The 15,329-nt window shown below is 39.3% G+C and overlaps 1 protein-coding gene across 1 annotated transcript in view; it reads right to left on the reverse strand.

Annotated features, from left to right (window-relative positions):
- Nucleotides 1-15,329, reverse strand: part of HS6ST3 (heparan sulfate 6-O-sulfotransferase 3) — a 306,491-nt gene that overhangs the window by 102,656 nt on the left and 188,506 nt on the right. The window lies entirely within an intron of this gene.

Consider the following 15,329-nt stretch of genomic DNA (forward strand, 5'->3'; position numbering starts at 1 on the left):
AAAACTCAGGAAATATAGTGCAATTCATCTGACCTGCATTTCACAAACTTCAAAAGGAACGAAAACATTGTTAAAGCTGCATAAATGACAACTTAATCCCGTATCAGACAGAGGTAAACATAACAAGAAGCCAAATTAAATGCCATCTCTTTTTCTGTTTTTCTCCTTGGACTGCCACACACCAAACATTTCACATGATCTATGAGGTTTCCAGGATAATAAAGCAGAAAGATACATTTGTATAATTCTTTTTGTATTTACAGCAAGACAAATTGTCTTGTTTTGAAACACTAGGGCTGATTGGAGTTGTACAATAGGGTATAAAATTGTCATTGCAGCAATCTGTGTTTGTGTATAGTCAAATATCACACTGACAGTGTAACAGGAGTTGATTGCACTTCGAAAGAACTGCATCTACACATTGTTATCCCAACTAACCCCCTCAAAAACCTTGCTTTACGCTTCTAATCTTGCTTTGTTTCTAACATGTACAGATTGATTCAAAATGCAAATGCAAATCTGGAAGAATACCAGAAAATTGTTTTTACCTATGTTCTGCTGGCTCTACTGAGATGTTTTGATATTTACATAAAACATGTTTTCTGAGTGCAATTTTTCTTGTTTTTCCTGTGAAAACCCAAAGTTATAGCAGCCAGTGTTTTCTATGGTGATGCCTAAAATTATCTTTCTGGATTTAGCTTACGGCCTCCATAAAAGCAGACATATTTTTAAAAGACACTGGGAATCATCCTATTTTCAATAAATTGATCGTGATGTGAAAATCTCCTACCTTACTGACTTAGTAAGACCAGATTGCTTACACATGGCACAGTTGATACAGTGCACTTACACTCCAACTGAATACCAGGCAGTGCCCAGCATCCACATGGAGAAATCTCTGGTGTGTTCACAACTTCTCCCCCAGACCCTGAGGTCTGGGGCCCTGTATCAATGCTCGAGACAAAGTAGTGATGCCTTCCACCATGACGCGCAGTTGCAAGCAGTAGCCAGGACTAAGGTTTTGGGTGGGACCAGTTCACAGAACGGCACAAGGACAGAGTTACGGGTCAGATCACAGGGTCTGTGGAGCTGCAGTATCAGGAGGCCACAGAGACAGACGTTTAAGTGTAAACATGGGTACACTCCTAGCATGCACCAGCTTCTGATTCATGCATTTTTGAATCCAGATGGGGCACCTTTTTACTTCAGTGGATTTTTCTTTCATTAATTTCTTAAATTTTTGAACCTCTGAAAACTTAAGGCATCCATTCACTTCCCCCAAGGGGAATCAAAAACATGTTGCATGCAGAAGCATTTCTCTTGAAGAGTTCTGCTCATTTTTATCATCTATCTCCAGAATTACAACTACTGACAAGATTTTTTTTTGTCCTATCCAAAACAGAATCTAAAATAAAAACGCTATCAAGTTCTAAAAATCTCCTCCCCAAAGTAAGTCAGGAAATCTCTGACACTCAACAGCAGTTTGTTATTCCTTCCCACTGCAAAGCAGTGTAAATCTGACAGGAATAACTAGGAAAACTTCCCAGCCTGCTTTATGAAGGCACAGAACGCTCTTCAACATCTGTACTCCATTAGCGATTTAAGTACACAAGGTCTTTAAAAATATATGAGGGAGAGAGACAGGGAGAGAGGGAGACACCAGTTCAAGTCACAGGGAGCCAGCAGAGAAGACATATTTCACTTGAGGTCAAAAGGCTTAAGAGTGAATTGCTTCAAGTGGTTAGGAATGCCGACAGACGTAGGCTTGTTTCTCACCTCTTTGTGGTGAAAATATTGACTGGCTTTGTATAAAGCTCTTGCACTGGGAAAGATGAAAAGCAGGTACACCGTGCTGCATAGCTATGGGTTTGGCATGCTTGAGGATGAAAACTGAGCTCGAGAGTGGTATGGTATATTGGTCGCAACAGAGCCACTAAGTCATGAGACACAAAATCCTTACCTACCTGCTAACCCAATGTCCAGCAAAACACGGGCAAATCACGGTCATTACAGGACTTTGCATTCCCCTTAGCTGAACTTCATGAGGTTCCTGTCAGACCAACTCTCCAATCTGTCAAGGTCCCAACAGCAACCCAACCTCCAGTTTATCAACTACTCCTCTCATTTTATATTGCCTGTAAACCAGCTAAGTGTACTCTGTCCCATCATACAGGTCATTAATGAAGATGTTGAGCAGCACTGGCCCCAGTATCGATCCCTAGGGCACACCACTGGTTACTGGTCTCTAGTTGGACTTGTTGTACAACTGATCACAACAACCCTTTGAGCTTATCAGTCCAGCCAGTTTCCAGCCCACCTCACTGTCTACTTACCTAGTCCATTAAGTCCCCAACAGACAATAATATAACCATTCTCTGCTAAACTGAACTGAATCAGACAAAAAAAAACAAACACCAAAAAAAACCCACCCAGAACCTTTTGGTGCAATGTACCTCACTTTGTGAGTGAGACACTTCAGTCCAGCTTCATTCACCTTCAGCTGCAAGGTGTTTGCTGTGAAGAGAACAGCAGGACATCCACTACTACAGGGCACTGTCAGGGCTTGTGGCTCACCGAAGGTGCACACTTTCACCGAGGATGATACCACATCACCGACGCTAATCTTCCCCTAGCTGTCCCTGAGATAATCCCCCCCGAGATTAAAGACAAGGTCCTAAAGTGGGAAGTATATGCCTCAATATACTACTGAGGCCTTTCTCAGTAGCGCACAACAAACTGATTCCCTTAAGGAGTGATTCATCCCTATGGCCATGTGGGTTTTCTGGGATGCGCTAGTCATCGGTGATGTCTGTCAGACGTCACGTCCTTTGCAACTAGGAGCAACGGAGCTTATGGCAGGTCCAGAAAGAGGGTCTTCATGGCTCAGCTGCTTCGCAGGAGGCGCGTCCGTGGTGATGGCTTCCCTCTGTCCCATTGCACTCCCTGTCCAATGTTTATTATACAGCCTGACCAGACCATTGGTCATTCCCATCTAAAACCTGAAGGGTATTTTACAGTCCTAGTTTGAATTTGACATCTGTTGCTTAGAGCTCTGTTGAACTTGTGGGATCCGCACGATGGGACAGGATCCACAAACTGGCACATCATGCTTTCACCTATTTCATGGTGGAAAGACTACAGCCCTAGCAGTTTACAACTAGCCAGATAAATTCAGAGGTCATGTGCAAGTGGGATCAAGAAGATTTTAACCTGTTTAGTGTGTCTATGCTTTAATTCTTTTCAGTATAAATCTGATTTAAGAAAAATATGAACAGCAGCTTTGTCTTTGAGCCTTTTTTCTGAGGGCTAGGTGACCCTTTAGCACGTTAATCCATAAAAGGCCTATTCCCCATTCTTTTCTGTTTCTCATTTCATACCTTTGATCCTCACAAAATCTATCTTCCCCAGGCACTTACATCTGTGATTAATTTGGGTATTTCACACTTTTCTGTGTATGGAAGTCAAGTTTACTTACAATCATAAATGAACTAGGCTATAAATAAAGTCATCACCACACAGTCTGATTCACAGTGCTCCTTTCCTTTCCAGATTATTTTTTTTATATATCCAAAGCATCTGTATTACAAGCTGTCAGTCCCAGTTAAAAGAGAATGAAGAGGCATAGGGCTAATTTCACCTTGTGTAGTTATTTGCCACCAGACAAAATGAATATAAAAATGTAGCTATTCTGTTACAATAGGATTTCAAAACTTGTGTGCCCACAAATCTGGAGCAGCACGCTTTCCAGGTAAGGTCTCATTACAAATTTTTAAAAATGAAGTGATTGTTACATTTCTTCTTTAATAAAATCACATAAAATAATGCAAATTCTTGAACAAAATTATCTGTTGCCTAGTTTTCAAATTAAACGGTCACAAATACTGACATTAGTACGAACATCTGTCTTTCTCATTGTTCCAGTCCTAGAGAAATTACTGAAAAACTACATGTTCACTTCTGTTTTGCCAAGGATCACTGAGAATTTCCCAATATGTTTCAGAGAATCCCAGAGCAGCAAAGCATCTCAAAATGTCTGCAGAGGATAAAGCGCTCTGGCAATAGACCACTGTCTGCTGATCCAGTGTAAAACCAACAGAGGTGAGAAAAGCAACTCAATAATTTGAGCAGAGCTTGGTAAAAGATAATTTTAGAAGCTCATCCGTATTTTTTTCAGCTGTCAGATGAGCTAACAAAAGGTATCGTCTCCCCCTGAAAATCAAAGCTCAAAAATGCACAGAAAAAAATATTCAGATATAAAATGAAGGCCTGCAGAAAAATGTACTAGGAAGAAGCAGCAAGGGAAAAAATTATGTTCTCCTTAAAAAAACGGCTGTAGGCAACCATCGCATACAAAATGAGTTTCTTATATTTGATTAAGAAATAGACAGGTTTGTGTAAAACTCTCATTAGAAGCCAGAAATTAATCATTTACCTGATAATCTACACATACTTTTCAGGTGAGGGGCTTTTTTCTTTATTTATTTTTGCCAATAGTGTTAAAATATGATACAGTAGCAGTGGGGGAGCACATGGGAGGAGGATGTCAACATCACTACCTCTTCACAGGCTCGGCTCATGAGTCGCTTTGGGAAGTAGGAAGAGTTGGTGGCATCTCCTGAGCTTCCCCAGCAGAAATCAATGTCATGTCCTAAATTTGCTCAGTGCAGGTAATGCATGGGGTATCTGTCTTCAGTAAGTGCCCCAGTGTGTCTCCCTAATGAAGTTAAAGAGCTGAAAGAACTTCCTATCTGGGAAGGAGACTGCAAAGCATGCTCATTGCAGAAACAACGTTTAATTTTGCCAAGTATCAAATTTTAAAAAGACTGATTCAATGTTTACATTAAGCCTACTGAGCCATCAATTGCAGCCAAGTGTCAATTAGGAAGTACAGCCTTTGCCTACGGATAAAACAGTAAAGCTATGCCCTCGTTCGTGAAGGCAGTTGGAAAATGAGGAAACTGCAGGGGAAGGCAAGAAAATATAACTTTTTCTCCTTAAAAATCAGGAAAAAATAAAAGAAATAACGAAGTTCAAAAGATCCTTTACATCAGCTTTCTTCTGTAAAGAAAGGTTCAGGAGAACTTCAGTAAAATAAATAAGAAAAATCTGCCACCCTCTCTGGAAACCCTCTGCCATTGTAAGTTTAAAAGATTTAAAAAAGGAGAAGCTAGGTTAGTGTAAACTTGGCTCCATCCTGCCACACTGGACAGAAATTACCATAATAAATTATGACATATGCCAAGAGCACTCTAGGAAAAATTACTTAAAAATTAATTTTAATGTACCTTTAGATAGAAAAGATTAATATTTTAAAGACAAATTGACATCCTAGGTTAATAATTTTCTTCTAATGTTAAAACCCAAATGCATGTTCCTTTATGTCCTGTTCAGTATTCAGCATTACTTTTTTTGAGGGCTGAGGTTTTCTTTTTGGTTGGTTTGTTTACTGGGTGCTTTTTCTCCCCCAAGTACAGTCTTCCAGTTTTAAGCTTTCATGCAAAAATTTCATGGATGTTTATAATTGTGCTGGAAATTAACGTAACATTCAATGTTACTCCAGAGCCAAAGACACTGGAAAGTAATTAAAATACTCTTGTGCCAGCGTATCAACATTCAGCCATGGAACTGAACAGCTTCCACTGTCAGTGGTAAAATACCTAAAGCCATTTAGCTCAGCCTAGCACTATTAAAATCTGCACAAAAACCTACTTGTGATCTATTAGCAAACTATAAGATGTTTTCATTCAAAGTTTTTAGTGATTATTTTTTAAAGTGTTTCTCTGAAAAGTGCAGTAGTTGATGGCACTTCCTACAGAACTGGTCCAACATAGGAGGTTGGTCATCGATCTGATTTAACATGAGCCAGCAGTGCAAAGGTGAACTAAAACTTGCCATGGACTGTCCAATCATATCCTATCTACTCAAAAAAACCCCAAAATAATATACTTGCTGATAACCACACTTTCATATTCTACTACTTTTTGGCTTTAGATACCACAGTTACAAAAACAGGAGTTGGAGCAGGTGTCATTTTTCTTTAGTCCCACTCAGAATCTTGTACTGGTGTCTATTAAAAATAGATCTTCTAACTAGACATGGTTCAGAAACAGAAGGTGAGTAGCTACACATAAACATGTGCTCATGCAGCTTCAAGTCAAGGTGACCAGACAACATGGGAGAATAATGCTTGGGACACCTTCTTCATTCAGCAAAGTTCTTCCAAGGAAGAAGCAAGGTCTTTATTTTAAAAGACCTAAGCACTTAAGAGGCAGTCACTGTTGTGCTACTGTCACAAAGCAGAATAGATTCTGTAACCGTTTCTAGCTCCTCAGAAATCAGATACTAAAAAGTAAACTAAGAATGTAAGCCTCAAAAGAAGAATGTAACTCTCCGACCTTTGCACTGAGGTGCAGTAGTCATGAATATGCAACTGGTAAAAAGTAAAAAGTACTTCAAAGGAAAGCATTTGGATTTCTACGTTTTAAGAAACAGACAGTTCATAATAACAACTGTCCCTTCATTCACTATGTGTTACGTACATCAAGTCCTATAACGAGTGAAAGCACAGGGAAATCACATAAGTTGTAATTTAGTATGTGCAGATTATACAAGGAAATGAATATGATTATTTTTCATGTTGTTCCAAAAAGGCATTTATTTTTCTCATTAGCAGAGTAAATTAAGTTCTATGTTTTGATAACTGCCAAAGAGGTTGGGATTGGTTTTTTTTTTGCATAAGTTCATGCAAAATTTCAATATGATCAAATACCAATTATTTGAAACTAATGATTTGGGAAACCTTGTTATAGCTCTGCTGCTAATGCTGGTCCTTTCAACAAATCTGCTTTGAGTACACTGACGACAAATAAAATACTGTCTTATTCTTTTAATCTCTGTAGCATCATTCCTACAAATTTGTATGTGAACATATTAATGTTTTTGCACTGATGCGAGCTAAAGGATACTTAAAACACTTAAATGATAAACGGAGGTCAGCATGCTGGTGCTTGGTACAAACCTCCCACTTTGCTCCGTTTCAGGGTTTTGAGAGCCCATCAGGTTCACCTGCATTTGTGATTTTCTGTTTCTTAAAGTACAAATAACTTTCTGCACAGGAAACTCCCTACAAAGCAAAGCAAACACACAAAGCCAACCAAGCCAGCAGTCCCATCGTGTTGGGATGTCCCAGCCTATCTGTTGGGTTGGGAGAGAATTTGCCTTCAAATTCTTTTTCTTCACTGTTAGGAGTGAGATAGCAGGAGCCAGGTGCAAGGAAGCAAACAGGAAAATTGCTGCATGTATCTAAATCCACAGGCCTTGCGACAAAATAAAAGGAAACTCTCCTGCTTTTTGCCACAAAACTTACCACATGGGAAAGTCTCCTTCAATTCCAGTTTCTACAGTCAAATAGAGAATCTTACCCCTTGTTTCTACACACACATATATACCCCCATCTGTATTTGCTTCTAACTGTCATTAAGATCAAAGTTGTGTGGCTACAGCAAGACAAGAAATGTATATTCGTTACTGACCAGGCAGCGGTACTTTGTGCTCGAGGGTAAGTGACAACCACGCTGTCCTGCGACAAGTGGGTTTGCATCGAATCACAGCTGGATTCTTCGGTAGGAAGCCAGATGCCTTACGTGTGGCTATAACTCCTATAAATCAGGTCCCTTTCAGTCCCTTCAGTTTCATTTTTTTTCTCAGACCTAAAACTGTTTGGGGTGGTCCTTCTTATTGTACGCCGAGAAAAAGATGGCACAGAGCTGTAACACCTGAAGTTTTCAGAAGCCTCCCTTAATCCCCATGCTTTTCTTCAAACACAATGGACTTGTTTCTTGCGTCTTCTCCTTGTTCCTTTCCAGGCAAGCAGTAGGAGTATAATGAACTGCAAATTTTGCAAAGCAGTGAGCAAAAGCAGATGTAGTTTGGTTTTTTTTTAAAAAAAAAAAAAGTAAAAAAAAAATAATCACCAAGTAATATACTTTAGCTTGCAGTTGCCAGCCAAGAAAGCCACATGGGAAATCAACTCTTGCATTTTTCCCAGCAAACAGACTGCCCCCATGCTTTAATGCCTCCTTACTAAGTCTATTTACGAAAAGTAAAAAGTAAAACCCCAAAACCCACAACAAACAAACCCAGAGATACAGCTTGAGAAGTTCTCAAAAGTGAGGTAATTAGTCATGGACAAGCTGAAAAGAGTCCTTGCCAGTAAACTTTTAATCAGCACACTTAGAAAAATCCTCAAACCTCTTTTTAGAAATACTTCTATTAACACTCCTCATAGAGCGAAAAATGCTGTAGATTAGCCATCTCACAAAATGCATTTGAATCGGTCTTTTATTTCACCATTTCATTTTCAGGAGCAGAGGTACACAAACAGACTCAGCCTACCCAACATCCTGATGGTTTGCAAGAGCAGCCAGCTGGGCTTCGCTTCACTCACTGCTTGCTGAACAGCCGGGCTGCCAAGACTGTGCAGCTTTTCACCACCAAGCCTGGCGTTTATTACTTAAATAATTTACCACTACTGTCCTCATGTATCTGTCCCCCTTGTTGCTCCTCTTGCCTTTTCTGACACTTGCATGGCAGATGGTACAAATGGCTTGACATATACTTGTTGCCTCAGTGCAGAAAAGCATAAGGACACCATTGCTGAAACCATGGACATGGCCCTCTGGAGCCAAGGCTCACGGGCTGAGAAGAGCAATGTCTGAATATCAAGTTGTGAGGTCTGGATGACTTGATGTTCTCTCTGCTATCTCTTATCTCTTCTTTCTCAGACTCCTTCCACCTCTCCTCTACTTACACACTGAAGCCACTGGGTATTAGATGTTTCCGCTGGACTGGAGGACACCTTACGAAGCAAAGCGCTTACTTCCAACACATTATGCCAGTATGAATATGGGTAAACAGCTCTCCAATAATTTACAAACCAATTGCCTGTCAAAGTAAGTGGCTTTTGAAAGACTCCTCGAAATAAATGAATCTACAGAAGTGTTGTGGTTAAAGCACAGATGCTCCTAGTACCAACATAACTTAGGTACCTGATGGTAAGCTGCCCCCTCCTCCGTACTGGCAGTACAGCATCAGTGCCTTTGGATAGCTCTGCTTCATAAACTAGGTGGGAAATTCTCACCTAAGCTGTAGCTTCAGTGTGGCCTCAAGAAGAATGAGTAGGAAAGTAACATAGGTAGGTACCTTGGGATTAGCTAATAAATAAATAAAATCTCACATTGGTTTGCTGGTGAAAATTGACAAAAGAACTGGCCAGAAACCTCTTTTGTTGTAAACGTTGCAAGGTTTTTGCCTTGGAAAATCAGGTTCACTGAAACGGACATGCTTCAAACAAACTTCTGAGTGGAAATAGGAAGGTAGAAACTCAACTGTTTTCCTGCCAACTCATCTGATGAGATGCTAAAAACCCCAGACTCCTTGCCTGGCAGTGCAACTTTGCCTTGGTATTCAAGATCCTGGGGTCTTTCAGCTCCTTGCAAGTGATACAGGAGGATGGCTTTCCAGTGGGGATCCTAACAGCTCTGAAGCCACAGCCGGTACAAGGACTTGTCAGATGCTCAAGCACTAGGACAAGATAGGACTCCAGTAAACTAGAAATACAGAAACTGAGCTGCCAGTTCACACTTGTGTCTTTTTTTTTTTTTTTTTTTTAACTGAATATTTTCAGTCTTATGAAACCCTTCTTCCTGGAAGTTGTCTTCAAAAGAAGATTTTGAATTTTACACCCAGAAAAAGGAAATTGAAAATGACTGAACAAAACCCACCATCCTACTATGAAAGCCGACTGTTAACAACAAAACTGTCAGGAAATGCATTATTATATTTTGACTACATTTGTGTGCATTCTCCAGAAACAGCCTGAAACAGCTTTCTGTTGGTGTTCAGTGATCCAGATTTCTCTGAGACCTAAAGATTTCCAAAAACAGTTCACAAAAAAAAAAAACCCAAACAAAAGGAAAGACATTTTTTCAGGCTTACGTTGTAGCTTCTATCTTAGCTTGCCGCCTAGCATTGCTGTAGAACAAAATATTGAAAATACTATTCAGGAATATCTACACTAGCAGTAGGGTAATTGAAAACATGAAAGAGGCAGAAGAGTACGTAAGTATCTATCCCCAGGAGAAAGATGTCTGCTTTGTCCACCATTGTATTAACAAAATCTTTGCAGCTAAATTGACCTGCAAAGTAAAATATTTTAGGGAATCAGATGACATTTTGTTTCTCCAAGCATTTACATTAATTCTGCATTATGCATGCATCTCCACACTTTCCTATTTACTAGATACACAGTGAACTCTAATTGAAGTCAATAATATACATTAATAGCCTCCAACTGTATGTTTACCAAGGTATTCTTGAGTACTTGATGTATAGCAGGAACATTTCACAAACCATTTCATCTCAATGTGAAGATGTGTATCTTTTCCTCCTAGCATAAAGGCAAGTCTACAAAACCAATATCTAACACACGTACTGAGAGGACATTGTTTGTTTTCTAAATCTTGTCAGCACTCATATGCTGGAAGGCATTGTGGGACTAACTTGACCATACTCTTCTGAAATTTTGCCACCAAATGGCAGCAAAGGTGATGTTATTTTATTTTTTTTTACCTTTTCTTTGCTAGAAAGGCAAAGCTCCTCTGTTAAGCAACCTCTGCCAGAGACTAATTCACTGGAAAATTGCTTCTTTAGTGCTAGTTCTTTTTCCCCCTGAATTGCATCCGATTGTCTCCAGCGGCAGATTAATGCACAAACATGACGGACATGGCCAGTAACTACCTTATCTTTTCTGATTTCAAATTACATATATTAAGCATTGCTCTGTATTACTCTTTTTCAATATTTGAAGTATATTTTTCTAATACTTTAACCATCCCAAATCATTATTAGGAACATAAATTTTGCCAATGCTTATTTTCTCCCAACTTAGTTATGATTCTCTAAGGTTTTTACATAGTCAGTCACTGAAGTAAGAAAGCGCTCCATGTAACAAACACAAAAGCTGAAAGAAGAAAAAAGTCCTTTCAGTTACTCTAGAAACAAATGGGCAATTTCTTCGGATGGACAGAGGTGGGCAGATACCAGGTAACAAAAGTCTTTCCAAATAATAACCAAATTAGCAGCTTTCCCAAACATCTCTAGATCCTTCCTACTCATCTGTGTTTCAGCATGCCACAGATCTTGCTCCAAATGAGGCAATACAGTTCCATGGGAGTTCGTGATTAAGCTACAGACAGCACATTACTGAAACCATGAGTCTTACTGCTGGACAGCATCTCAAAACCAAATTGACATGGAAATAGATGACCTTTGCCTAACAAGATGCTAGACATTTGCATCCCTCATTGGATTTGCATGCATTTTCATGTCACAGAAGTGACATAACTGAGAGAAGAAACTTCATCTCTGTAGTAAAGCCTATTATTTGCTCAAACAACTTACAATAGAAGTGGCTACAAGATTGTCTGTAAAAATGCACTTCAAACAAAATAAACAGCACATACAGTTTACCTCTTAAATAACAAGAAAGCATCTAAATGAGAGCAGCTTAACAGAAGTCACTTAAATTCATTTCGGTGACAGCACTTGAATTAACATTAGAAAAAATTAAAAATAAAGAAGTTCTTCTAGTGCAACTGATGTTGTGCTGTCTCTCTCAATGAAATTTTCATTTACCAGTCATTATCATTTTGGTGGAAGACTAAATTATTTGCTGCTTGTCAGTGAGGGGCAGAGTATAGATGAAATGTAAGAAGCTGACAAGTTAGATGATAGAAATGAATAAAATTTATGTTCTTATGAACCTAATGGCAAGTAATTATCTCTGAACCGGCAGTACAAATGTGCTTTTTCATCATGAATACCTGACATATATCAGAAATTTCCAGTAGATATATTATTTATACAGTAAAGCAACAGAGTGGAAAACTTGTTAAATATATGGCTTCTGCATCTAGCATTTAATAGAAAAGTTTAATTGAGTGGTGAACCTTTTAGAAAATTTTAATGCCATGTTAAAAGGCAGATGCTAAAAGAATAACTAGAAAAAATCTCCTTTAAGTCAACATTCTAACTTTTTTTCTTCTTAACATTCATCTGAATCCCCGATTCAGCTGCATCATGTTCTGGTCATAGATTCTAGCATTAACAAAGCTGATTATAAGAGAACGTGTGTCTATGCAATACAACAGAAAATATCACAAAATATAGCACCTCATAAAAATAGTATTAAAGCTGTAAGTCAGCAGCCAAAAAAGCTGCAGATACCAGAATTATGGTAGACCATCCTACCTTTGTTCTTTTTCCACATGCTTATGTACACTTACATACTCAGCACAGAAGTCTTGATTCACACACAAGCCTTTTTTTCTAATATAGGAGCTCTGCCTCATTTGGATGCACAGCTCTCTATTCAGCATTTTGTGTATGACCCTGCACCTCATTTAGTAAACAATATTCAGATCCCGCTAGAAAGACAGAATGTTTAATTTCCTTGTAGACTTCACAACATTACTCATCCCTTAAGTACTTAAGTGGTTCACTAATAATTTATCCTCACAATATCCCTGAAAGATGAACAGCTGGTATTATCCAAACTTACAGATGAGAAAACAAAGCACAGAAAAATCAAGGTCAAACATACCTGTTAAACGTAGGTGCCTATTTTGAATATCTAGACCACGTGCTCTTGCAGAAGACACAGCTCACCATAGCTGCAGCTGCAGATGTTGAAGAGCAGCTGGAAGCTGACACCAGAGAAAAGCTCAGTGAGTTCTCCCAGCTCTGAGCTGAACCATGGTTGGGTACCCTCCGTGACACTGCAAGCCCAGCTTCTCCAAGATGTTGTCATAGAGCAGCAGATACAGTGCAGCAGCTATGGAAGACCCATGTGCTTCTGGAGCAGCAGCTGGAGGCCAGGCAGGGAATACTACAGCAACCCAGTGACACTAGATGCCAGCGTGCAGGCAACTGCATTGTGCCCATAAGTGGTTTGGAGTACAGTTTTATTTATAAAGAAAAGAAAAAAATAATTGTCTGGGAGAGTATTTTTGCCATGAAAGGATTCACACAGCAGTTCTGTATAAAAGAAAATAGCTTTCATATTGAGAAGCATCAGGAACTCTTAACATACCCTGTTCAACAGTCTACCGAGAAATGAAATGCATGTGTCTTGGAAGTTTTAAGAAGCAAGTCAGGCCTACTCACTATATTTGGTCTCAAAGTCCTTTTGCAAGAACTAAGAAAGTTATGTAGGCATAGTACAAGCTAAACCTGGATTAAAATTATCTTAAAGAACATCTTACATGTAAGTGGGCAGCAACTGCTAACTGATTTTTGGAGTTGATACATCCAAAAGTAACTAAGTAAGTATGTCTGATACTTTGGTAGTGTTATTTTTGTATAATACTACTTCATCCCTGATCACTCCTCGTAGCAGAACAAAGCAGAACAGGACAACAGACAACTCCAAGCGGATATAAAAAGCTACACCAGCCAGACTACCTTGGGCTCCTTAGCTAAACAGTACCAAGTCCTTCCTTCCCAAGAAGAAGGAGGTAGGTGTGTGTTGCAGCACTCTCAAAACTAACCAGCTGTAACATGGTCTTTCACCATCACATACCAACACACTCTTCCTGCCAGTCCCTCTGCTGCCTTCTCCTACTCCAGGGGTCCTCAAACTACAGCCCGCGGACCAGATACGGCCCCCCAGGGTCCTCAATCCAAATAATAAGTCATCCAAAGTAAACATCTAACCAAGATGATAAACTGAAATAGCAGCAGCCTTCAAAGAAAATGATAGCTCCTTTCTGGCCCACATCAGAATCAGGAAGAAACTGCTCCTTAGTACTGCTACACTGCCTGAAAACAGAGGTTCTGGAAACCCTTAGAAAAAACAAAGAACCATTTTTGTATTCAGTCAAGAGTACTTTGGTATCACACAAGTTAAGCATCAGAGGTGAATCTCACTGCTCTTCAAGAACTTCCCACAAGGATGCATACAAAAGTTAGGCAAAAAGACTCGTTCTTTTTATTGACTGCACAGCCGCCCTGGAGATGACGCACATTTTTTTATTCACAGTTCTAACTTAATTATTTGAAAGACTGTACACCCAAAGTGATCAGTCTCTAGGTTCTTTCATCCTAGGGGCTAAGAAGAGGGTATAGCTGACCTGGATTTTCCCACATTTTAATAAAGCCACCATTACAGGTAACATTAGTCTTGGGAAACAGCAGTGTCTTATTATCAAGCTGGCGCTTCAGAGAGCACAAACAATGGAAGGAACTTAGTTTAGTGAAAATAAATGCGGCTGCAGTTTGAAAATTTCAGTCATCAAAAAAGAAAATAAGTTTTGTTGCAGTATTTGTCTTTACTGCCTATCCCATTATCAAAATTTGCTGAATACTTTTTGAGAATATCAAACTATAGTAGTACAGTGGTCCCAACAACTTCAGTGTTGAAAGGAAAATGTCTTGAAAAGCAGAACCTCCTCACAGCTTGCTACCCAAGGCTGGTTACTCCAGAATGAATTTTCCGTTTTAGCACATGAGAAACACACTTGTTTCAGCAAGTTTGTTTTCACTGCATTATTTCATGATATACAGAAAATGCATTCTGTTGACAACAAAGCTACAATATTTATGCCTTTACCGCATATAAAGCTGCATGTGACTATCTGTTACAACCACCAAAGACTAACAGGTATCAAGCAACATAATTTCTCGTATATTACTTGTGACAGAAGGACAATATCAGTAAACAGCCACAGGACAACAAGCATTACCGCACATGCACATCCTTCTGCCAATAGAAAAGTCAAATACAATTCATTTCCTAACTAAAAATATCTCAGAAATCAGCCTGTACCTACTCCACACTCTAGCCTGTACATTCTTTGCTGGCTTTAGTGTACGTGGTATTTTCCCACCAGCAGAAGGAGCCCTTTATTAAAGGAAAATTGTACTCATTCAGTTTGTTGAAGGTTTACAGCCTTCTTGGCTCCTCCTGGCCAGACAGCAATTGGCAAAGAATTTAAGACATGTGGTTGATCTGGGGGATAAAAAGAAAAGAAAAAAACCCCCACCCAAACCCAAGGAAAGAACCCACACAAGAACAGCAAAAGCAGTATGCTTACTCCCATCAGCTTCTGAAAAAAACTAATAAAAATATAAAAGTTATAAAACTCACATTTGTGGGTGTGCTGGTTTTGGCTGGGATAGCGTTATCTTTCTTCACAGTAGCTAGCATGGGGCTATGCTTTGGATTTGTGCTGGAAACAGTGCTGATAGCACAGGGATGTTTTTGTTACTGC

Source organism: Falco peregrinus, chromosome 4, assembly GCF_023634155.1.
Source record: "Falco peregrinus isolate bFalPer1 chromosome 4, bFalPer1.pri, whole genome shotgun sequence".
NCBI classification, from domain to species: Eukaryota; Metazoa; Chordata; class Aves; order Falconiformes; family Falconidae; genus Falco; species Falco peregrinus.